This window comes from Nannospalax galili, unplaced genomic scaffold (assembly GCF_000622305.1).
Source record: "Nannospalax galili isolate Female #2095 unplaced genomic scaffold, S.galili_v1.0 scaffold514, whole genome shotgun sequence".
Taxonomy (NCBI): Eukaryota; Metazoa; Chordata; class Mammalia; order Rodentia; family Spalacidae; genus Nannospalax; species Nannospalax galili.
Genome location: NW_008336076.1, coordinates 2,200,009 through 2,210,417, shown reverse-complemented (window position 1 = coordinate 2,210,417; position 10,409 = coordinate 2,200,009). Strand labels below are relative to the sequence as shown.

The 10,409-nt window shown below is 39.5% G+C and overlaps 1 protein-coding gene across 2 annotated transcripts in view; it reads right to left on the bottom strand.

Moving 5' to 3' along the window:
- Grb14 (growth factor receptor bound protein 14) overlaps positions 1-10,409 on the bottom strand; it is a 119,973-nt gene that overhangs the window by 25,389 nt on the left and 84,175 nt on the right. The window lies entirely within an intron of this gene.

Genomic DNA, 10,409 nt, shown 5'->3' with positions numbered 1-10,409 from the left:
ATATATATAGTGTGTGTGTGTGTGTGTGCGTGTGTGTGTGTGTGTGTGTGTGTGATTCCCCTTACACAAAGTTCAAAACAGGGAAAGCTAATCTATGCGGCTGTAATTAGGGTAATAGAGATGCAGGGTTAGTGGGCACATGGGAATTACTGCAGTGAGGTCACAGTCCTGTTTCTCCATAGGGGTGTTGTTCACTCAGGTGCAGGCAGCATCTGAGCAGGCACTGAGTTGCCCTCATGGATATGTTCACTTTTCTCGGCCTATCTCATTCTTCAATAAAAAGTCAGAAAGAGTTAACCATGAAATTATCAATGCAGACGATCAAGTGTAGAATAACCAAGAAAGGGATACGGAATTGTCTGTTCTTTTAGTGTTTCTAAGACCTTTTTGAAAAGTATTTGCATCCCAGAAACTCAACGCTCAGCAGTAGTAGTCCTTGCCCAGAGGTAGTGATCCTAACCCAATATTAGTGATCCTGAACCCTTGAACATAATGCCACACATAAACAGAAAACTACTCATGAGAAAAGAAGCTCTAGAAAGTTCTCAGTTAATATGGATGAGTTGCACTAAGTGTGCATGGACAGGCAGTCTGTTCCTACCTTAACCCTCTGTTCCTGTTCCTGTTCCTCTGTTCCTCCTGTTCCTGTCTCACTGGCTGGTCCCTTCACTGTCTCCCTTTAGTCAGACTCAGTCTGTGGCTTTACTTCATTTCTTCCTTCCTTCTTCTCTAAATGGCATCACTCTTTCATCACTTCTATCAGGTTTCTCAAAGTGAAATCTCCACCTCAATGTTTTCTTCATTGCTAACTGAGATTCTCCACCACCTCAAATACAATGTGCTGAAAACCAAGATCCACACATTGGCTCTTCATAAACAGTAAACATGGAACTACAACATAATACAACTATTCCATTTCTGAATCTATCTCCAAAGAAATAAGAGACTCCAGCAGGTGTGTGTTCATTCTGTGGTTTCCACTAACTTTCTTGACAAATAACCAAAAGGTAAAAACAATGAAATATTCATCAGGGGTGATAGAATAATCCACTTTAAAAGGAATGATTTTTTTTTTTTTTGCGGGGGTCTTTTTGAGACAAGGTCTCTCTGTAGCCACAGCTGGCCTGGATTGGCTAATGGAGACCAAGCTGGCCTCAAACTCGCAGAGATCCACCTGCCTCTGCCTGTGCCACCATGCCTGGTTAAAGGAATGAACTTTTTATACACACTAAAAACATGGTGACCCTTGAGGACATTATGTCAAGTGAAATAAGATAGGCACAAAAAGACAAATACTGCACATTTCTACTTGTTTTTTAAAAATATTTTATTTATTATTTTTATTTTATGTGTATGAGTGTATTGCCTGCATGTATGTGAGTACACCCGTGTCGCGCAATGCCGCGAAGGTCAGAAGAGGGCATTGGTTTCCTCTGGAACTGGAGTTAAGGACCATTCGTAGCCACCAAGTGGGTGCTGGGAATCGAACCCGGGTCCTCTGCAAGAGCAGTCAGTGCTCTAAACTGCTGAGCCATGTCTCCAGCCCTTGCACCTTTCTAATTGTATAAGGAACCAAGAACACTCCAATTCATAGGAAAGAAAATGGTGGTATGGTGGTTTCCAGGGCTAGGGTGAGGACGAACAGAGAGTTACTGTTTAACTGCTAAGGAGCCTCAATATGGGAAGGGAAAGTGTTCACAGATGAATGGTGGTTGTACAGGCCTGTGGTGCACATAATGCTACTGAACTGCACTTTCAAAATGGCCAAAATGGAAATTTTTACAATATGCACATTCTACCACAATTTTTTAAATATTTTATTTATTATTTTATTTTTTGTGTATGAGTGTATTGCCTGCATGTGTGTAAGTGCACCATGTCATGCAATGTTCATGGAGGTCAGAAGAGGGTGTTAAGTTCCCCTGGAACTGGAGTTACAGGTGGGTGTTAGCCACCATGAAGGAGGTAAAAATCGAACCTGGGTCCTTTGCAAGAGTAGCTAGTGCTCTTAACCACTGAGCCATCTCTCCAGCTCCCAACATTCTATTATAATTTTATAGTACTTTTAAGGGTCAATATGGTTATCTTCCTTTTCAAACTTCAAACTGCTTTTTCTTCCTAAAATATCTTACTTTTATAACTGTTACTGTCATCGATGCGACACTCTCTCACAAAAATGCAGAATTAAACGTTCCCTTTGCATCTTTTTCTATCTCCTATTCAATATCCTTTACTCCTGATATTCCCAGCTGTCAGATGTTCTTTCTCTAAGTCTCTCTCACAAACAAGCCCCTCATACACCGATTCTCAAAGTCACCATTCCAACTTAGATCATCATCCTTTCTTACATATCATGGTTACTAATCTCTAAACCTCTAGCTACTTTCTTCATACCCAACCTGGACACTGATATCATAGCAATCCTTCTAAAACACATGTCCATGGGTATCCTGCTCCAAACACTTGTCAACCTCTGCTTCTCATGAAATAAAACCATGAGGTCTGGCGCCTACAACTCATCCATTTATCTATCCATTCACCAAATAGGCACTGAAGACCTGTGATGGGTCAGAGGCTCCTCTTGGAGCTGGAGGCTTTGTAAGAACAAGACTGTGGAATAACTGCCCTCATGGAGCCTCTAATAGAAAAACACAGATAATAAATAAAATAAGGCAATAAACCAGACAGGAAAAAAAATAGGCCAAGGAAGATAGAGCATGCTGAGGGCATAAGAGAAAGAATCCATTTCCTCCTGTGGCTTCATAGAGAAGGGCTCTTTGAGAAAGTAAAGCTCCTACCAAGACCCAAAGTAAAAGGCCAGAGCCAAGCAGACATTCACAGCAGAGTAAGAAGGAAGCCCCAGAGGGGAGGACAAGGCTTGTATGTTTGGAGCACGACATGGAGATAAAAGTGACTAAAGCTGATGGGGGGGGGGAGTGGAAGCTGAGCATGGTAGTGTGAGCCTTTAATGCCAGCTACTCAGGAGAAGTAACAGTGATGACTCTGAATGGGATAGGGGGAAGCCCTGCCTCTATGCAAAGAACTTACAAGAAACACCGTAATGAACAAAGAAAAGACACAATTTGATGGGTTTTAATTGAACCTCACTTGTTGATGAGTAGAGAACTAATTTTAACACTCACAACAACTGTAAATATGAAGAACATTTAGTAGGTGATTTCAGTTAACTGGGGGAGAGATGGTATACATTAGATTAGTGTGGTAATTATGGATTTCGTAAAAAGTGGACAGAATCTGCACATACCCTAAAGGCACAGCCATTAGGGTTTGCTTGTCAAAAATACATGTGAAAAAGCAAGGTCACTCACTCATGGAAGAGAAGGAGGTTCTCAGCCTGAGAGCTTGGAACGACTGTGTTACTACTACAGAAAAGAGGAGACTTGAGAACAGGCTGGTGAGATCCAGAGATCAGTGGGACAGAATGGGAATCCTCAATCATTCATTCCTGACTTCTGTCTGTTTCTCCCACAAATTGAGCTAGTGCTTCCAAGATTCTAAAATTAGTGAATATATTACATGTGCAAGAGATGAGTACAATGCAAAGATTATAGCATCCCGGTATGAGGAAAGAACAGACTGGGGTTAAATTCCCCAGAGGGAAGATGGGGGTGCTAAAGGAAGACCATGAACTTAGAAGGCTTTATGTTTTTCCAACACTTAAGTATGAGACAAACAAGAGTTTCCAGAGCACAAGGAAAAGAGCTGCTCGAGAGTTAGACAAGTACCTTGCTTGAGAATTTACTGCCCCATCAGAACACTGAAAAGGTAAAGGGGTCTCAGTCTTTATGAATGGTTCAAACTGAAGGCCAAACACTAACAGAATTTGAATTATTGACCCCAATAGAACAATCCAGGCAGAAAACAAATACTAGTCGGTTAAATTCTCTGCCGTTACAAAGGCATAAGACACAGACATTAATTCTCTCCATTTAGAAAGGAGATTTGAGCTTTGCACGGCTCAGTCGCGAGCTGTATCATTACTACATTTAATTTTTATAATAGCCAAAGGAGGCTGTCCCTACAGGTATCAGGGCCTAACTCCTGGAACCTGTAAATGTTATCTTACACAGCAAAGCCTTTGAAGATGTCATTACAAAAGGATACTGAGTTGAGGAAAGTCTACTACATTAACAAGGTAGGCTCTCACTATAACTACAAATGTTTTTTGAAGAAGCAGGTAGAAAGAGATTTGATACAGACTGCAGAGGAAATTTAAATGTAAAGCAAGGATTAAGTGATAGGACTACAAGCCAAGGAATACTAACAGCCTTCAGCAACTGGAAAGGTCAAGAGACAGATTCTCTTTTGAGCCTCCAGAAGGAATGTGACCCTCCAGAATTGTGAAGATACGCATTTCTGTTGTTTAACCCACTGTTTGTGGTAATTTGTTAGGGAAGCCTTAAAAAAATCATATTAATCTAATGTACAACTTATATTTCCATCTTATAGATAGAAAGTGAGGTTCGGAACAGTCAACCTGCCCAGACTGACAGACAGCCTACATGCCTGACATGAGTTGTTGGTCTCTTTTCCTGCAGGACAAGCCTTCAGCCTGCAAAGAAGCTCTGCGCAAAGCACACCCCTCTGCCATCTCTACTCAACCTATTTCCATAACTACAGAAAGCTAAACTCACTCTCTACCGTCCTAGAGTTTGCATGCTTTTTAAATCTGATTCTTTTTTTGCAGATGTGTTCAATAAATATTTGCTAATTAATTGAAAATAATCATATTTTGAATGTAAGGAAAATAATGGTAATGATTAGATTTCAAATTATCCAAGCCTTAACCTTCCATGAAAGTAACATAGGTCATTTGAGCTTGAGATGCATTAAAATAAATTAAACACAAAATGGGTAGGAAAAACAATCAAACTGCATTTGAAAAACCATGCCAAATAAGTAATGAAAGAAATAGTGCAGTATGTTGATTACAAAACAGAATCTACACTGGTGCTTTGTTGCAAAATACAAATAAAAGCCAGAACACCAATCCAGAAAGGAAAATTCCCAATAAAAATACTTCAGAAAATGTCATGGAAATATAGTGCTGAATGCTTACATAATGCAATTACTGACATTAGGGAGATAGTCTCACAATATTAAGAAGAAAAAGTATCTTCAGAAATGCTATAGAAAGCTAGAACGTATGTAAGAAAGCAAACCATATACGTTCCATTTCCTCAAAGGAAATTTCTGGCGCTTGCTTAATGGTAATTCAGATATAGAAAGTCAATAAATGTCCTTGGGGCTTGGAATTCAGCTTCAGTTTTTACCTAATATACCAATCTGATAATAAAGATAAGGTTTTCTTACTATGGACTCATTTTTTTTAATTTTATTGCATTAAATATTCTTTATAAACTTATAAATCATCATCTCAATTGGGATGCATTGTTGCATACCATCCCTCAACCAATTTCATCATGCTAAAGACTGAAGGTACAGCAATTTGGATAACCCCTGGGGGCTGCTGATTACCGGTTCATCACAGCTTACGGAAAATTTTCTATTTTTTTTCAGATAGCTCACTAAACACAGACTTTAACAGGCATAACTTTCAATAGGAAGATCAAGATGTGCTGGTAGATTCCTTTGAGAAATGCTTACATGGAGCTGACAAGTTGCAGATCAGCATTTCTGGGGAGGAGGAGCCATAGACATTCATAACAAGAACTAACAATGGGAAGACAAAAACACACTACTTTTTAACACATTTTTCTCTTGACTGTCCTCCTTCAATTGCATTCTAAAACCAAGCAAATTTGAACCAACTAAGTAACCTATGTTTTTACTAAGTAACCTATGTTTTTAAAATACAAAAAAAAAAAAATTTAATCCTACAATAGCAGCTCTTTGCTACAATGTTCAGAATGCAAAATGAACTCAGATTTTCTCAGTTACCATTTGAGAAACAGCAATAAGAATCTTTTGTATAAATCCAGCTTTATTATTTTAAAGGTCTTATTTTTCTAACTTCACAAACTCCATCTAAATGCTCTGTTAAAATATGACTGAAAATTTACAAATACAATAATGGTTTAAGCACGAAATGATCCCCACTGGCTCCTGTGCCAAATACTTGGTCCCCAGCTCGTGATATTATTTGGGCAGATTCTGGAAATGTTAGGAAGTATGATCCAGCTGGAGGAAATGGGTCCTTGGGAACAAGTCCTTGTGGTGGTCTTTCTCCTGCTCCTTTCTGTCTCTCTGCTTGCTGTCTACCATGAGGTAACTGCTTCTTCTGCCACATGTTTGCACTGCCTCACTACAGCACAGAAATGTGGACAAAAGTGACCCTGAGTTGAACCCTCCTAAACTGTGAGACAAGATAAATACTTCCTGCTTTAAGTTGTTTTGTTGGGTATTTGGTTACAGTTACACAAAAGAAAACAACAGAGACTCATTTTTCATCATTTAATTCCCAGCTGTCACATTGCCTATCCTTAAATGGCTAACCAATAATTGACTGACATTACTATTAAAAAAATAAAAACTTTCTGAGGCTAATTTTCAGACAGTTTAAAGTGAATTACAGTCATCAAACATCATGTATAAGTGAGTAAAAAGACAGGAGAAAAGTCTTCTTCAAGTACTTCAAAATAGCTGCTAAGAAGGGAGATTCAATGAGCTTTAAAAACTTCTTGGAAACAAACATGAAAATCACACTGTTTTAAGTTTTATTTTTGTTTACAATATATCTGTGAGGTCTTATGGTAAAAGGAAGAAATATAACCAAATAATCTTGTTTCCTGTTTAATTTTCAATAACTTTTTCTCTAGCAAAAAAGAAAAGAAGAAAGGAGAAAGAAGAAAAGTTTCTTCTGAAACTGTTGATTTAAGTTCAAAGTCTTTTAAGGAACTTCAGTCCTCCAAGAATGGAAGTGCTCACCTGTGACCTTCTGCCTGGATTTGTTGGCGAAATGCACTAAAAGCACAGCATCGGCTCAAATAGAACCGAGTGCCTACTCTTCTCATCACTTGATAAGAGAAGAAACAAAGTGGCTTTTACCTCTAATTCACCCAGAAAACAATTCTTCGCACACCATTGTTATAGGAAACTCCAGGTGACAAATGGCCCTTGTAGTTCTCTGAGCTGGGTAGAAACTACATATATTTTGTCAATCTTATTTTCAGTTAAAAATGAACAGCCTCTGACCAAGCAAAACAAAAGCCGAATTGGAGAAGAAAAGAATAAAATGGGGCTAAATTTCTGAAAGGTTCTTTAACCTAAGAATACTTCTTAATATCACCAGGAGCCCCCAGAAAATTCCCAATGTCAGATTCAACTCAAGTCAAATCAAAGGAAAATTGGGGCACTATGGATTCATAACTTCAAGTCCTTTAACTGGTTTTCAGCAAATCAAAATAGTCTGTGCATTAACTCAGATCTGACAATGGCAACTTATATTCACAAACTTACTTTTCTATAAAATACCTGCATATATATATACATACATATATGTTATATATTTCTATAAAATACCTGCATATATATATACATATATATGTATATATGTTATCTCAAGCCAACTAAGAATATATCTGAAGCACTTACAACTTCCAGAATTTGGGGGTTACCCAGTACATCCTTGAAGGACAAGGTAAACTTCCATCTAGGCATGGCATGAGACTTCATCAGTCTCTTTTCCAAGCCTCTTTCTTTACTGGACTTTGTAAGAATTGATAGATATAAATACCTTATGTTACAGTATGACTGAATTCAAAACACACTGACTTGTCATTGACCCTAGGTTATGAAACATGTATATATCCAGAATCCCTGCTCTCACAGAATTACTGTGTGACTTAATAACAAAATCATTATTAAGATAGTTGTAAAAAAAAATGTTATACATGCCAGTCGTGGTGGCGCATGCCTTTAATCCCAGCACCCGGGAGGCAGAGGTAGGAGGATCTCTGTGAGTTCAAGGCCAGCCTGGTCTACATAGTGAGTTCCAGGACAGCTGGGGCTGCAGGGAAACACTGTCTCAAAAAGACCAAAAAAAATAAAATTAAAAAAAAAAAATGTTACACAGCAAACAAAATGGGTAGTTGGCCCAGCTTGGGACTTCAAGGAGATGTCTGCACTAAGTCTTTAAAATTTTATGCAAAAGTTTTTAAACTTGTATATTTCTTATTCTGATTACTGAAAAATATATTTTTACTGAAAAAAATTTTACAGACTAATGGTTATCACAATCTATCTTTAAATAAAGAACAAGAAGGTCACCTTTTAGTATATTTGCTTCTTGCTTTTCCTCTGGGTTTATATGAGGGTGTATTATTGTTGTTGTTATTTTAAAACAGGGTCTCCTTGTATCCCCAGCTGGCTTGGAACTCACTATATAGAACGGGCTGGCCTCGATCTCACAGAGAACAGCCTGCCTCAGCCTCCCAAGTGCTGGGATAAAAGGCATGTGCCACCACACCTGGCTTAGACATTGTTTTTACTCAAGTCTCACTGCAATCTTATATTTATCAAATCAGTCTTTTTAAAGATTTATTATATTTTTCAATTGTGTATGTGTGTATACACACTTGCTCATGTGTACGTTTGTGTGTGTCTGTGTGTGTGTGTGTGTGTGTGTGTGTGTGTGTGTGTGTGTGTATGGATGTCATCTAGGCCAGAAAAGCTTGTCAGATCTCCTGGAGCTAGAGTTACAGGTAGTTGCGAGCCACATAACCTAGGTGCTGGGAAACAAACTTTGGCCTTCTGCAAGAGCAGTGAGTGTTCTTAAACAATGAGCTCTCTCCCCGGTCCCCAAATCAATCTTTAAAAGAACTTGAAAAATATGACCAAAATAAGCTACAAAAAAAAAAAAAAACAACTATATTGTATGTATGGGATAATTTGCAATATTCTTTTATTATACCAACAAGCTTGACTATTCTAGTTAATTGTCGTGATAAATAATAGGCTGTAACAGCCTTATATCGCTTGTTTCCTATGCCCACAAATAATATGTACCTAGGGGAAATCACCTCCCAGGACACAATGGGTTGGTGGCACTCCCAGGGCCTCCCTGCTCCTTAAAGCTGTTTTCTCGTTTTACAATTTTTCCTAGGATGGAGGATAAGTGAAGGCATCAAGTATCTGCATCATCTGAAGGAAGCACTAGCAGCAGGTACCTCAAGGCAGGCATAAGGAAGAGGCCCATGTTCCTCCCTCCCAACCTGCAATCAGACACGCTGAGTGTGAGGCCCACCGCCTTCCTCTCTCAGCTCTCCCTCCTAGTCTGTGGCACTATGTCAGCTGTCACTCAGCCTGGACAGCTGCTGAGTGGGTTCATCTTTACCTTGTTTGCATAGTTATTTTTGAGAAAGGGCTAAACTAACGAAAATAGCCCTGGAGATAAAGCGGCCAGATGAATAATGGTAGGAAAGGTAATAAAGGTAGGAAGACTCCCGAGAATCTTAGAAGCATGAACAGAAAAGTGAGTGGTAACTAGTGTGTGCAGGAATCTGCAGGCAATTCTCTACATGGAAACTGTGAGGAGCGAGAGGAGACACAGGCTGTGCACACAAGGGGCAGGCAGGTACCATACAACTAGCCAGACAGAGGGCCACGAGTAAACCTGCAAAGAAACAGTCAGGTCTGCATGCAGAAGAGTAACCTTGGCACCCTTGAGATAGAGGGCCAATTCTGATACTACCGAAGACCTACAGGGAGAGATGGTGGGGTCTCAGGCAGCTGTGAGAATGTGTCAAGGATCCAGGAGGCAGCTTTATTTAAGACAGTTCCCCCTCTTTGCTAGTTAAATGTTTTCTGGTTTGGGATTGTGTGTGCCAGAAGACACCACATCTCAGAGTACAGGAAGTCAGGGCACATGAATCCCTGTACAGAACACATCCTAAGGGCTTCACAGATATTTCCCCTGATGATGAGGGGAGTCACAACCACGAAAACTGCTAACTTATAACCAGCACAGAAAGTACAACTGCATACCAGCTCCAGATAACAGGAAAAGCACTGTACTTCTTTTGTTTAATGAATAAATATTGTAGTGGTGGCTTCAGAGCAGGCAGCAGCAAGCTGTTCTCTCCCTGCTCTGTACAACTCCTTCTGGCTTTAAGAGACGGTGTGGATATGGATGCACACATCAAATCAGCTTCTTGAAAAGCCTCCAGTCATTCGTTCTGCTTATTAAAGCCACTGCACAATGAGATTCACAATGGAAATCTCAGCTGTTCCAGCCACGATACTGAAATACAATTACTTCCTCTTCCTGAGGACTGTGGAGGTACATGCTTGAGGTATTGTGTTAATTGTCACAGCCTTGTACCTCAGCTTCAATTAGGAATCAAAATGGGAGCAGGACAAACATGGATCCCATTAAGCCATTAAGTTCTGGAGGAGTTGAAGCTGAAGGCCACCTCCCACCCCCACCC